This window comes from Furipterus horrens, unplaced genomic scaffold, assembly GCF_987537825.1.
Source record: "Furipterus horrens unplaced genomic scaffold, mFurHor1.1.pri manual_scaffold_9, whole genome shotgun sequence".
Classification (NCBI taxonomy): Eukaryota; Metazoa; Chordata; class Mammalia; order Chiroptera; family Furipteridae; genus Furipterus; species Furipterus horrens.
The window spans coordinates 58,685,406-58,698,778 of NW_028327179.1; the positions used below are offsets into that span (position 1 = coordinate 58,685,406).

Here is a 13,373-nt window from a genome sequence, read left to right on the forward strand (position 1 = left end):
GTCATGCATGTAAGTTCTTTGGCTTTCCATTTACTTTACTATTCTTAACATCTCCCTATTTTGTACCTACCCGTTAGGCATCTTAAGCCCTGTACCTTTTCCCCCATTCTCCCTCTTCCCCCTCCCAGCTGATAACACTCCATATGATCTCCATATCTATAATACTGTTCCTGTTCTAGTTGCTTGCTTAGTTTGTTTTTGATTTTTAGATTTAGTTGTTGATAGTTGTGAGTTTGTTGTTATTTTACTGTTCATAGCTTTGATCTTCTTTTTCTTAAATAAGTCGCTTAACATTTCATGTAATAATGGCTTGGTGATGAACTACTTTAGCTTTACCTTGTCTGGGAAGCACTTTATTTGCCCTTCCCTTCTAAATGATAGCTTTGCTGGATAGAATAGTCTTGGTTGTAGGTCCTTGCTTCTCATCATTTTAAATACTTCTTGCCAGTTCCTTCTTGCCTGCAAAGTTTCTTTTGAGAATCAGCTGATAGTCTTATGGGAACTCCTTTGTAGATAACTTTCTTCCTTTCTCTTTCTGCTTTTAAGATTGTCTCTTTATCTTTAACTTTCAGCATATATTTATGATGTATCTTGTTGTGGTCCTCTTTGGGTGTAGCTTGTTTGGGACTCTCTGTGCTTCCTGGGCTTGTATGTCTATTTCCTTCACCAAGTTAGGGAAGTTTTCTTTCATTTTCTCAAATAAGTTTTCACTTTCTTGCTCTTCTTCTTCTTCCTTCTTCTTCTTCTTCCATCCCTATGATTTGGATGTTGGCACTTTTGGAGATGTCCCAGAGTCATCCTATTCTCCCCTTGTTTTTTTTGAATTCTTGTTACTTCATTCTGTACTGGTTGACTGTTTATTTTTCCCTTATAGTCGAATTCATTAATTTGAACCCCAGCTTCCTGCCCTTCGCTATTGGTTCCCTGTGGAATTTTCTTCATTTCACTTAATGTAGCCTTCATTTCTCCCCTTATGCGTTTGCCATACTCAGTGAGTTCTCTGTTCTCTGAGCATCCTTATCACCAGTGTTTTGAACTCAGCATCTGATAGGTTGGTTATCTCCATTTCGCTTAGTTATTCTGGAGTTTTTATTGGTTCTTTCATTTGGGCCATATTTCTGTGTCTCTTCAATTTGGCAGCCTCCCTGTGTTTGTTTCTGTGTATTAGGTAGAGCTACTTTGAGTGCTTGTCTTGGTGCACCTGTTAACGTTAAGTGCAGAGTCTTAGGTTTCATCCCATTGTGGTGCTGTATGTGGGGGAGGGGTTAGAGAGGGAACAGTGCCCCTTGGCACTCGCCCTATTTCCAGTCATTTCACCCAATTCCCTTATGTGACTGACACACCTCTAGCTGTTGCCCTGGTAGTGATTTCCAGAGTGAGTGGGTTTGTGTGCATTCTAGGACTGTAGGAACCGTCTAAACGGACCCTCCTGAGAGGCGGACATTTCTTCTGCCATCCCGACGCCCACTGGTTTTCACAACCAGAAGCTATGGACCCTGAGCTTCATGGTCTGGCTTGGGGGGGCAGGGTTTGCTCCCCAGGTGTCCCTCCTGGCTTTTATCCACCACGTGTGAATGTGGGACCACCCTGGTCTGCCAGCTTCTGGCTGCATCACCTTGCCGGCACCACAGAATGTCCTGTCCATCCATCCCCGGCCCGTTCCTTGTCTCACCTCCTCTTATCTGTCAGGGTGAATATTTCTTTAAATCCTTAGTTGTTGGACTTCCATACAGTTCCATTTTCTGGCAATTGTGGTTATTTTTTCTTTTGAGATTAGTTGTGATCCTTATGGTGTGTGAAGAGGTGAAGCATGCCTGCCTACGCCTCCACTTCTGGAAGTATACTTTTAGAACAAACAATTCAGTTTTATGTTATTTATTTTTTACTAGTTTTAAAAATAACATCTTTTTGAGATATAATTCACATGCAGCATACAATTTACTCCAATTTTAAATGGTACAATTAGACTTCCGGCCAAGATGGAGGCATAGACAGACACACTGTGTCTCCCTCCACAACTGAGAAGGAATACAACTACCTCAAAACTAGAAACAACCAGAAGTTTCAGAAAATCAAAGTGCATGGAAGTCCAGCAAACAAAGATATAAAGAAGAAATACTCATCCAGACAGGTAGGAGGGGCAGAGCCGGGGCAGAGAGGACACAGTGTGGTGGTGGCAGCAGCGACAACAGCAGCAGGCCCGAGGAAAGCGCAGTTACACGTTTTAAAAAGTCAGGAGGGACACCTGCGGAGCGCTCCCAGCTCCTCACCAGACTCCATAGCTCACTGTCCCAGCACCGGGGAAAATCAAGCCTCATTGTTTTTGACTGTGCAAACTAGTGGGGTTTGGGAAGGAGGCAGAAACTGCTTGTCTCTCAGCAGAGTCCGCTTGTTTAAAGGGCCCCCACGGTCCTAGAACATCCGCAGACGCACCCACTCTGGGAATGACGGCCAGGGCAGCAGCTAGAGGGGCGCCAGTCCGGTGCGGAAGTGGGAGAAGTGCCTGGAAAAAGGGCAAGTGCTTGGCAGGTGGCATTGTTCCTTCTCAGACCCCTCCCCCGCATACAGTGCCAGAACGTGGTGAAACAGGTCGCCCTGTACTGAGGAATACCTAAGGCTCCACCTCTTACAACGTAGTAGCATCGACAGCTCTGCCTGGGACACAGAAGCAAACAAACACAGGAGACTTCTGGCCAGGTTGGAGGTCTAGACTAACACACTCTGTCTCGCTCCACAACTAAGAAGTAATACAACAATACAACTACTGCAAAACCAGAAATAACCAGAAGTTCCAGAAAATAAATGGAAGTCATATGTATGAAGTTATAAAGAAGTGGTGCTTGTCCGGACAGGTAGGAGGAGTGAAGCCAGGGAGGAGAGTTCAGGCTGTGCTGTCCGTGGCAGCAACAGCAGCAGGACAGTGGTGTAAGCACAGACACCTGTATTTAGGGGGAGGCGAGAAGCTCCTGGGGAGCACCCCCAGCTGTAGACCAGACCCGTCAACTTGTGATTCCAAAGTCAGAGAAAGCAGACCTCCATTGCCTTGGACTGTGAGGCCTGGAGGGGGTGGGGACGGAGGAGGAGGCTCACAGTTTCTCAGCAGAGCGTAATGGCAGGAATCCATCTTGGACTCCCACCCCCACAGAAAACACCACAGCGTGGTGAGACAGGTAGCCAAGTTGTGATGAGAGCATGGGGCTCCGCCCCCTATATCGTAGAGAGTTCCAAAAAACCTGGACCCAGGGAGAACCACACCAAGACACATTATCATCAAAATGGCAAAAATTAAGGATAAAGAGAGAACCTTAATAGCAGCAAGAGAGAGGAAGAGAATTACATATAAAAGGGTCCCAATAAGACTATCAGCTGATTTCTTTAAAAAACTCTGCAGGCAAGAAGGGACTGGCAAGAAATATTCAAAGGAATGAAAAGCAAAAACCTACAACCACGATTACTCTGTCAAGCGAAGCTGTCATTCAGAGTAGAAAAGCAGAGAAAGTGCTTCTGGGACAAAGTAAAACTGAAGTTCATCAGATGTTAAAGGGACTTGTTTAGGAGAAGGAGGATCAAAACTATGAACATTAAAATGAAAACTATCACAACAACCAGCAACAGAAGCTAGGGAATTGAAACAAAAGCAGACTAAGTAGGCAGTGAGGGTGGGAAAAGAATTATAGGTATGGGTAACATTTTGGGGGGAGGTCATTGGGGAGGGGTAAGGGGGAAAAGGGAGGGAGATGATACAGGAAATAAGCATAGTAGGAGGGAGTGGAGTAGACAGGAAGATGTTGAGAGAAGCTATATGCACAACCAATGGGCATGGACTAAGAGGGGTGGACATAGGAGGGATGGGGTCACTGGATGGAGGGGAACAAAGGAAAAAGAAATTGGGACACCTGTAATAGCATAAACAATAAAGCATATTAAAAATAAAAAAATAATAAATGGTACAGTCAAGGGTCTTTAGTGTGAAGTTGACCGGTGAAACTATCATCAATAATTTTAGAACATATTAATCATCCCAAAAAGAAACTACATGTTAGTAGTCACTCCCCATTACCACCTTTACCAGCCCCTGGCATCTATTTTCTGTCTCTGTGGTTTTGCCTATTTTGGATATTTCATATAAATGGAATCATACAATTAATTTTTTTTCCCACTTAAGCGTAATGCTTTTAAGACTTATCTGTGTTCTATGTATCAGTGCTTCATTCCTTTTTATGGCAAATATTTTTCCATTGTATGGATATTACATTTTTATTGTCAGTTGATGGGCATTTGAGCTGTTTCTGCATTTTGGATATTATGAATTACGCTTCTGTGAACATTTATGAACAGGTTATTTCTCTTGGGTGTATATCTAGCAGTGGAATTTCTGGGTCATATGGTAATTCTAAGTTTAACATTTTAAGGAACTGCCACACTGTTTTCCAAATGGCTGCCTCATTTTCCTATTCTGACCAGCAATATATGAGCATTCTGATTTCTCAACATCCTCGGCAGTAGTTTTCTTTTTGATTATTATAATCCTGGTGTTTAAAATAGTATCTCATTATAATTAATGATGCTGATCCTCTTTTCATGTGTTTATTGGCTATTTGTGTGTTTTGTGTGTGGGGTTTATTCAGATATTTTACTCATTTTAAAATCACCTTTACTTCTTTTTTTTTAATATGCTTTATTGTTTATGAAATTGTCCTAATTTCTTTTCCCTTTGTTCCACTCCACCCAGTGACATCCCTGCCTCCAGTTGTCCCCCCACCTTAGTCCATGCCTATTGGTTGTGCATATAGTTCTTCTCAACATCTTCCTATCTACTCCACTCCCTCCTACTATGCTTAATTTCTGTATCATCTCCCTCCCTTTCCCCCTTTCCTCCTCCCTGCTGACCTCCCCCATAGTGTTCCCCATACCTATAATTCTTTTCCACTCTCTTTGCCTACTTAGTTTGCCTTTGTTTCAATTCCTTAGCTTCTGTTGTTGGTTGTTGTGATACCGTTTTCATTTTAATGTTCATAGTTTTGATCCTTCTTCTCCTAAACAAGTCCCTTTAACATTTCATATAACAGTGGTTTGGATCTGATGAACTCCTTCAGTACTTTGTCATGGAAGCACTTTCTCTTCCTTTCTATTCTGAATGACAGCTTTGCTGGTTGTAGGTTTTTGTTTTTCATTCCTTTGAATATTTCTTGCCAGTCCCTTCTTGCCTGCAGAGTTTCTTTTGAGAAATCAGCTGATAGTCTTATTGGGACCCCTTGGTATGTAATTCTCTTCCTCTCTCTTGCTGCTTTTAAGGTTCTCTCTTTATCCTTAATTTTTGCCATTTTCATGATAATATGTCTTGGTGTGGTTCTCCCTGGGTCCAGTTTTTTGGAACTCTGTGTTTCCTGGACCATTACTTCTATTTTCTTCTCCAAGTTAGGAAAGTTCTGCTTCATTATTTTTTCACGTAATTTTTCAATATCTAGTTCTTCTTCTTCACCTTCTGGCAGCCCTATGATTTGGATGTTGGCCAGCTTATTGCTGTCTGATAAGTTTCTGAGCCTCTCCTCATTTTCCTCACTTTTTGTTTCCTCTTTCTGCACTGGTTGACTGTTTGTTTCTTCCCTATGTTCCGATTTGTTGATTTGATCCCTGGTTTTCTTGCCCTCACCACTAGTTTCGTATGTGTTTTGTTCATTTCAGCAGGACTAGCCTTCATTCCTTCCCCGTCTTGTTTAAGATCTGCTCTTAGGTCTGTAAGCATTTTTATAACCAAAGCTCTGAACTGAGCCTCAGGAAGATTTCCTATCTGCTGCTTCGTTAGATTAGATATTTGTTGTCTGGTCAGCTGTGTCACCGGGATCTCTATCATGATCTGTGCCATCCTGACAGTTTTGTGTTTACCTTTGCTTCCTGGGCAGGGCTGTCACACCTCCTACACTATAAGGGGCGGAGCCCCACGCACTCATCACAACCGGGTGACCCATCTCACCATGCTGTGGCATTTTCTGCGGGGGTGGGGGTCCAAGATGGATTCCTGCTGTTCACTCTCTGCTGAGAGACTGATAGCCTCCTCCTCTGTCCCCACCCCCTCCGGGCTTCACAGTCCAAGGCAATGGAGGTCTGCCTTCCCTGGCTTTGGAATCACAAGCTGACGGGTCTTGTGTGCAGTCAAGGGTGCTCCCCAGGCGCTTCTCGCTTCCCCTTAAATACAGGTGTCTGTGCTTACTGCTGTCCTCCCTCTGTCGATGCGCTGCTGCTTCTGCCGCGGACAGCACAGCTTGAACTCTCCTCCCAGACTTCATTCCTCCTACCTGTTTGGGTGAGCACCACTTCTTTATAACTGCATATGTAGGACTTCCATTTATTTTCTGGTTATTTCTGGTTTTGCGGTAGTTGTATTCCTTTTTCGTTGTGGAGGGAGACGGAGCCTGTCAGTCTAGGCCTCCAACTTGGCCAGAAGTCTCCTGTGTTTGTTTGCTTCTGTGTCCCAGGCAGAGCTGTCGATGCTACTATGTTGTAAGGGGTGGAGCTTTAGATATTTGTCAGTAACAGACAACCTGTTTCACCACATTGTGGTACTGTATGTGGGGGAGGGGTCTGAGAAGGAACAATGCCGCTTGCCAAGCACTCGCCCTTTTTCCAGGCACTTCTCCCACTTCCGCACCGAACTGGCGCCCCTCTAGCTGCTGCCCTGGCCGTCATTCCCAGAGTGGGTGCGTCTGCGGACGTTCTAGGACCGTGGGGGCCCTTTAAACAAGCGGACTCTGCTGAGAGACAAGCATTTTCTGCCTCCTTCCCAACCCCCACTAGTTTGCACAGTCAAAAACAATGAGGCTTGATTTTCCCCGGTGCTGGGACAGTGAGCTGTGGAGTCTGGTGAGGAGCTAGGAGCGCTCCGCAGGTGTCCCTCCTGACTTTTTAAAACGTGTAACTGCGCTTTCCTCGGGCCTGCTGCTGTTGTCACTGCTGCCACCACCACACTGTGTCCTCTCTGCCCGGCTCTGCCCCTCCTACCTGTCTGGATGAGTATTTCTTCTTTATATCTTTGTTTGCTGGACTTTCATGCACTTTGATTTTCTGAAACTTCTGGTTGTTTCTAGTTTTGAGGTAGTTGTATTCCTTCTTAGTTGTGGAGGGAGACACAGTGTGTCTGTCTATGCCTCCATCTTGGCTGGAAGTCTCAAATCACGTTTCCTTCTCATTGTTGTATCTTTAAAATTTTTAATATATTCTGGGTACACGTCTCTTAACATGACTTGCAACATCCTTCTCCTAGAGAGAGAAAGGATTCTTGTATTCAGGAGAGTCAGTTTTAATATAATAAAAAGAAGGGTAGTGTTAATAACCATATTGGCTCTTCTAACAGTGTGACTTTGGACAAGTCACTTAGCTTCTGAGTCATTGCCTGTGGACTTAAAAGAAGAAAAGAATTCCAAGGGTGAGGGGTCAACAAAGCAACCAAAAGACTGCTCTCCATTTGGCAGCTGTTGTGCCTCAATTATTTGGGTAAATATCCAGCATTATGGAAAAAGGAAGGAATTTAAAAGATGTGGATTTAGGCACTTTTGTAGCAGAGCAATATCAAAAAGCATTTCTATTAACTTATGCTTTTTTAACCTTGGTCTTTCTTGTAAAATGGGATGAATAATGCCTGCCTAATTAAAAGAAAGAAACCAAAACAAAAAAAAAAAACTTTAAACAACCTAAGTACTCTGAATAGAGGAGCAGTAAAATTTTGGTACAGATATATGACCTGCAAATATTTTCTCTCGCTGTATCCCTTTGTCGATGTGCATTAAAGCACAAAAATTTGAGATTTTGTTGAAGTCCACTTTGTGTTTTCTTCTGTTGTTTGTGCTTTGGTGTCATATCTAAGAAGGCTTTGCTTAACTGAAGGTCACAAAGATTTATCGTAATATTTTCTACATGTAAGCTTTTACATTTTGGTCATTGATCTGTTTAGAGTTAATTTTTTTATACAGCGAGAGGGAAAGACCCAACTTCATTCTTTTGCATGTGGATGTGTAGTTGTCCGAGTTGTTAAAAAATACATTTTCAAAGGTGTTTTAAAGTTTGTTATCTTTAAATAGAGACAGTTTTACCTTTTTTCCCCACTCATTCTGGAATTCTTTTGTTTTCATCTTGCTTAATTGAAATGGCTAGAATCTCAAGTATGGTGTTGTTTAGAAGTGGTGACATTTGACTTTCTTGTCTTGTTCCTGATCATGTAGGGAAACTATATAGTCTTTTTCCACAAAATGGTGTTAGTGGTGAATTTTAAAGAAATGCCTAGTTTTATTTTTTGATGACAATTGTTTCCCCAAAGAGTCACTTATGGTGTAGAAAAAAAATAAAGAAAAAAAATTCTGGATACTTTGGTTGATCCTTCCACATGAGCCTGTGTAATTATCCATTACTATGTTAGGGGCTAGAAATAGAAGAAATCTTTTACTTGTTATGAAAATATATATGCATTAATGTTGATAGTATTTTTAAAATTTAATTAGTGTTACTTAAAGCACTTACGATTTTCTAGATTTAATTCTTTAAAGTTAAGCAGTTGGTGTAGTAGAGTAAGAATAAATCTGTACAAACTTTCTAAAATTTTAATTCATACTATACCTTTTAGTTTGTGGTAATTTCTTGTAGTGTTTATCTTTAAACTTTTCTGTATTTTTCAGTTTTCTATAATAATTTTACTTCCTTTCATCTGCCCTCGTATGTTTAAAACACATAAAATGCTTGAAATGCTTGAAAGCAGTGCAAAAGCATACAGAGTAAGCTGTAAAAGAAACTCTATGTCTTTTTCATTCCCATTTCAGCCCAAATAACCATGTAAGTATTGGGTTGGCCATAAAGTTTTATTTTTTTTCCGTATGATGGCTGTAGTAGTGCTTAGTTGCCTTTAACTTCATTTGAAACAGTTTTGCTAGATTGTATTTGACAGCTATCATATCAGCGTGCATTAAAAAAAACATCAAAATTGGTGGATTTTTGTGCAGCTATTCTGTTATTGAAGATGGAAGAAAATAGGTAACATTTTCAGCATATTATGCTTTATTATTTCAAGAAAGGTAAAAATGTAAGAAAAGATTTATGCAGTGTATGGAGGAGGTGCTGTGACTGATCAAATGCGTCAAAAGTGGTTTTTGAAGTTTCTGGGACTGTTGCCGTTTTGGCCAAATAATTCTTTGCTGGGGGGCTGTCCTGTGCATTGGAAGATGTTTAGCAGCACCCCTGGCCTCTACCCACTAGAAGTCAATAGCGGGAGATAGCAGACATACTTAAAATATCCAAATCAATGAAGTCATTGGTGAAAATGAAAATATGTCTTTTATTTTGTGGAAAAAATTAAACAGGCTTTTTGGCCAACCCAATAGATGGATGTACATCCTTTTTCTGCATGTCTACTTACATACAAACGTTATCTACATATAAACATTAGGAATGTTATGCCATATATGCTGTTATTTACATGCTTTTTAAAGAAAAGGCTATATAAAATTTTATAATGAAATTTATCAAGTTTTATTTAACCATCAGTTGTTGGGTACGAAGCTATTTTTCCCTGTATTACAAACTAACCTTTAAAGGATATTGTGTAACACCTTTTTGACACAACTGGAAATGTTTTTGTAAGAGATGTTTTTATAAGTGAAATTGCAGATTCAAAGCATTTGATAGACACTACCAAATTGCCTTTTAAAAGGCCTTAGCAATTTTACATTCCTGATGATAATTTATTTGTAACCATTTTTCTGCATTCTCATGAATACTTGGTATTTTCAAGATTTCTATTTTTGCCATTCTGATGGGTGGAAATTTACCACCATTTTATTTTGCCATTTCTGGTTACCAAAGAGAAGGGAGTATTTTAATTTTTTTACTGGTGATTTGTATTTCTTATGTGACTATTTTTTTTCTGATTATAAAGACCCACTAGTTATTAAAAATAAGGAATGTTCTACATCAGAAAAAGTAGTTTTGCTCCTTAGATCCCAATTGGATAATGGATGTAAAATGTTTAATTATTCATAAAAATAATAAATTCATCTCACTGTTTATATGAAGACATTAACTAGCTAAATGTAATTGTCTCCTAACTTTTTAGTTTAAATAGAATTTTATTAATGGACCTATTGGTTAACTAGCTGAATATCAGTTATGTGCAAAGCATTCTGCTAGTACTTTGAGGCATTTGGATAGAAGATAACCTGTTGTTTGCTCTTTTTTTCCCCATCAGTTCAGTAGGAATCTTTTGATCTCTTTCTGCATGCCAGAAACACTTTAAAGCACTGGGGATGTAGTGATACAAGACTGGGGACGAGAAGGGTATAGATCTGCTCATTTATCTTTCTGTTAAGGGAAAGTCTCACTCTGGAGTTGATATATGGAGACTTGAATGATGAGAAAGAGTCAGCCATGTGATGATCTAAACATCCCAAGAGAAAACAGTATGTGTTAAGATACCAGTTTAGGAAGAAGCGTGATCTTTTGAAGAATCAGAAAGAATCTAGTATAGTTGGAGCCTAGTGAATGCAAGAGGACGAAATAAAGGAGAGAGACAGTTTGGGTCTTGTGGATCACAAAAATTTTTACTTTTATTCTAAATGCAGTGAGACGCCATTGGAGAGTTTTAGGCAAAGGCATGACATAACCCTACTTATGTTTTTAAAAGATAAAGAAATAAATACAGAGCCGTATGTAACAAGTTATTTCAGCAAATGGATAGGTCAAAGAGGAGTTGGTACTTTAGCTTGATCCATGAAGATAGATAAGAAATAAATGGAGGGGAAGGATGTAGTATGGTGTGGTAGCAATAAATAGTGCCTGGCTTTGAATGGCAAGACTTGGTCTTGAGTTTGTTTGACTCCCTCTTCATATCTTTTGGCCTCTAAATAAACTTCTTAACCCTCTTCATTTTAGTTCCCCCATCTGCATTCTCTATACTTTGGTTACTATGAAGAGCAAGTCAAACGGGGAAAAAAAAAAAAAAAGCCTAGAAAAGTGTTTTGTAAACTGTAAGGTTCTAATGTAGTATGTTTGTTTAGTAAAAGACTACTGTTTGTGTGGTATACTAAGGGCTATGGAATGATAAAAAGAAATAGACCTCGCTTCTCCTCCTCAAAGAGGATGTAGTCTAGTAATAATGTGGTAAATAAATACAAAGTTTAGTGATAAAGATTATATAAAGTGCTATGGTATTCAAAGAAAGGAGAGCTCACTTCTTTCTTGGAGTTTGATAAGACTTTCTGTACAATGAAGGGCTCTTGTACTAGGTCTCCAATGATGGATAGGACTTTAATAGGAGGGGGAGGGAAGAAAATTTCTCAATAAGTGAATCTGTGTGAGTAAATGCAGGGAGAGAAGCATTAGGCAGATTCAGAACTTGATAAGAAAAGGTAGGGTAGGGCCAGGTAGATCATACAACACATTAATACCAGGCTAAGGAAGGTAAATTACATTCAGTAGGAATTCTATCAGCAGTGTACTTAATTCTGCAAATATTTATTGAGCATCTGCTATTGTTGTGTTTGTGCTAGGCAGGGCTATGGACATGCAGTGATTTCAGTTTAATTGGGGAAGACAGATTATCTAATTATTACTCTAATGAGATAGGATCAAAAGGTGGTAGGATCAAAGCACAAGGAATATTTTCAGTGGCCTGGCTTAGTAAGGGAACACTTTATATAGTGGTATGGTAGACCCGATACTTTGATATGAAGTATCCCTTTGCTTAGCAGGTAGAAAAAGTGAAGACAGGAATGTGAGAGAAACATTTAGGCTGGGCACTTTATATGTGTTTTGGGATGGCTGGACAAGTTTTAATGCATTTAAAGGCTGTGAAGAATTTGGTAGAGGGGTACCTGAAAGATGCAGGTGGCAGTATGGAGAGTAAATTGGAAAAGGTGGGGAACATAGCCAAAGGATATTTTGGGAATGGTGTTTTATGGTATTTGATCTCTATACCAACTGGGCCAAGTGAGAGATGATGTAAGACCCAATATGAAATGGTAGCTATGGGGATAAGGAGCCTGGAAAACTGGAGAGATACTTAAATGTCGAATTGGCAGGACTTGGGTATCAGTTGGAAATGGAAGAAGGGAGGAGAGGAACCATGTGGAATATAAAATAACTTCTGGACTTCTGCTACTTTAGTGGATGCCATTGCCTGAGAATAGGGTATATTTAAGGAGAAAGAGGAAGGGTTTGGAGAGAGGTAAAAATACAGTATCAAGGTACCATGATTTACTTGCTTTTTTCTGGCCTTCCCCCCCCCCCCCCAGATTTTTAAAATTGTTATTCTATTACAGTTGTCCCAATTTTTTCCCCTTTGCCTTCCTCCATCCATCCCAACCCCTACTCCCACAGTCAGTTCCCACACTCTTGTCCTTGTCCATGGGTCCTTCATACATGCTCTTTAGTCCCTTCCCCTTCTTTCCATCATTATCCCCTACCTCCTTCCCCTCTGGTCACTGTCAGTCATTTCATATTTTCATGCCAGTGTTTATATTTTGTTTGTTTATTTTGTTCATTAGATTCCTCTTATAGGTGAGATCATATGGTATTTGTCTTTTGCCGACTGGCTTATTTCACTTAGCATAAATGCCAGTCTACTCAGGCTGTCGGAAAAGGTAGGGGTTTCTTCTTTCTGCTGCGTAATATTCCACTGTGTAATTGTACTAGTTTTTTTATCCACTCATTTACTGATGGGCACTAAGGCTGTTTCCAGCGCTTGGCTATTTATTGTAAATAGCACTGCTATGAACATAGGGGTGCATAAATTCTTTTGAATTGGTGTTTCAGGATTTTTAGGGTATATTCCCAGCAGGGAAATCACTGGGTCAAAAGGCAGTTTCACTTTTAGTTTTTCCAGGAAATGCCATACTGTTTTCCACAGTGGCTGCACCAGTCTGCATTCCCATCAACAGTGCACTAAAGTTCCTTTTTCTCCGCATGCTTGGCAGCACTTGTTTGTTGATTTATTAATGAATGCTCTTCTGACCAGTGTGAGGTGGTATCTCATTGTGGTTTCAATTTGTATCTCTCTGATGGTTAGTGATATTGAGCATCTTTTCATATGTCTAAGGGCCTTCTGTATGTCCTGCTTGGAGAAGTGTCTGTTCAGGTCTTTGCCCATTTTTAATTGGATTATTTGTCTTCCTGATTTGAGTTGTATGAGTTCTTTATATTTTTTGGATATCAAACCCTTGTCCAAGGTAGCATTGGCAAATAACTTCTCCCAAACAGTTGGTTTCCTTTTCATCTTGATGATGTTTTCTTTAACCGTGCAGAAGCTTTTTAATTTGATGTAGTCCCATTTGTTTTTTCCCCTTTGTTTCCTTGCCCTAGGAGGTGTATCAGCAAAAATACTGCTACATGGGATA

The 13,373-nt window shown here is 40.2% G+C and overlaps 1 protein-coding gene across 4 annotated transcripts in view; it reads left to right on the plus strand.

Moving 5' to 3' along the window:
* Positions 1-13,373, plus strand: part of CDK13 (cyclin dependent kinase 13) — a 135,985-nt gene that overhangs the window by 14,770 nt on the left and 107,842 nt on the right. The gene's annotated exons all lie outside the window — the stretch shown is intronic.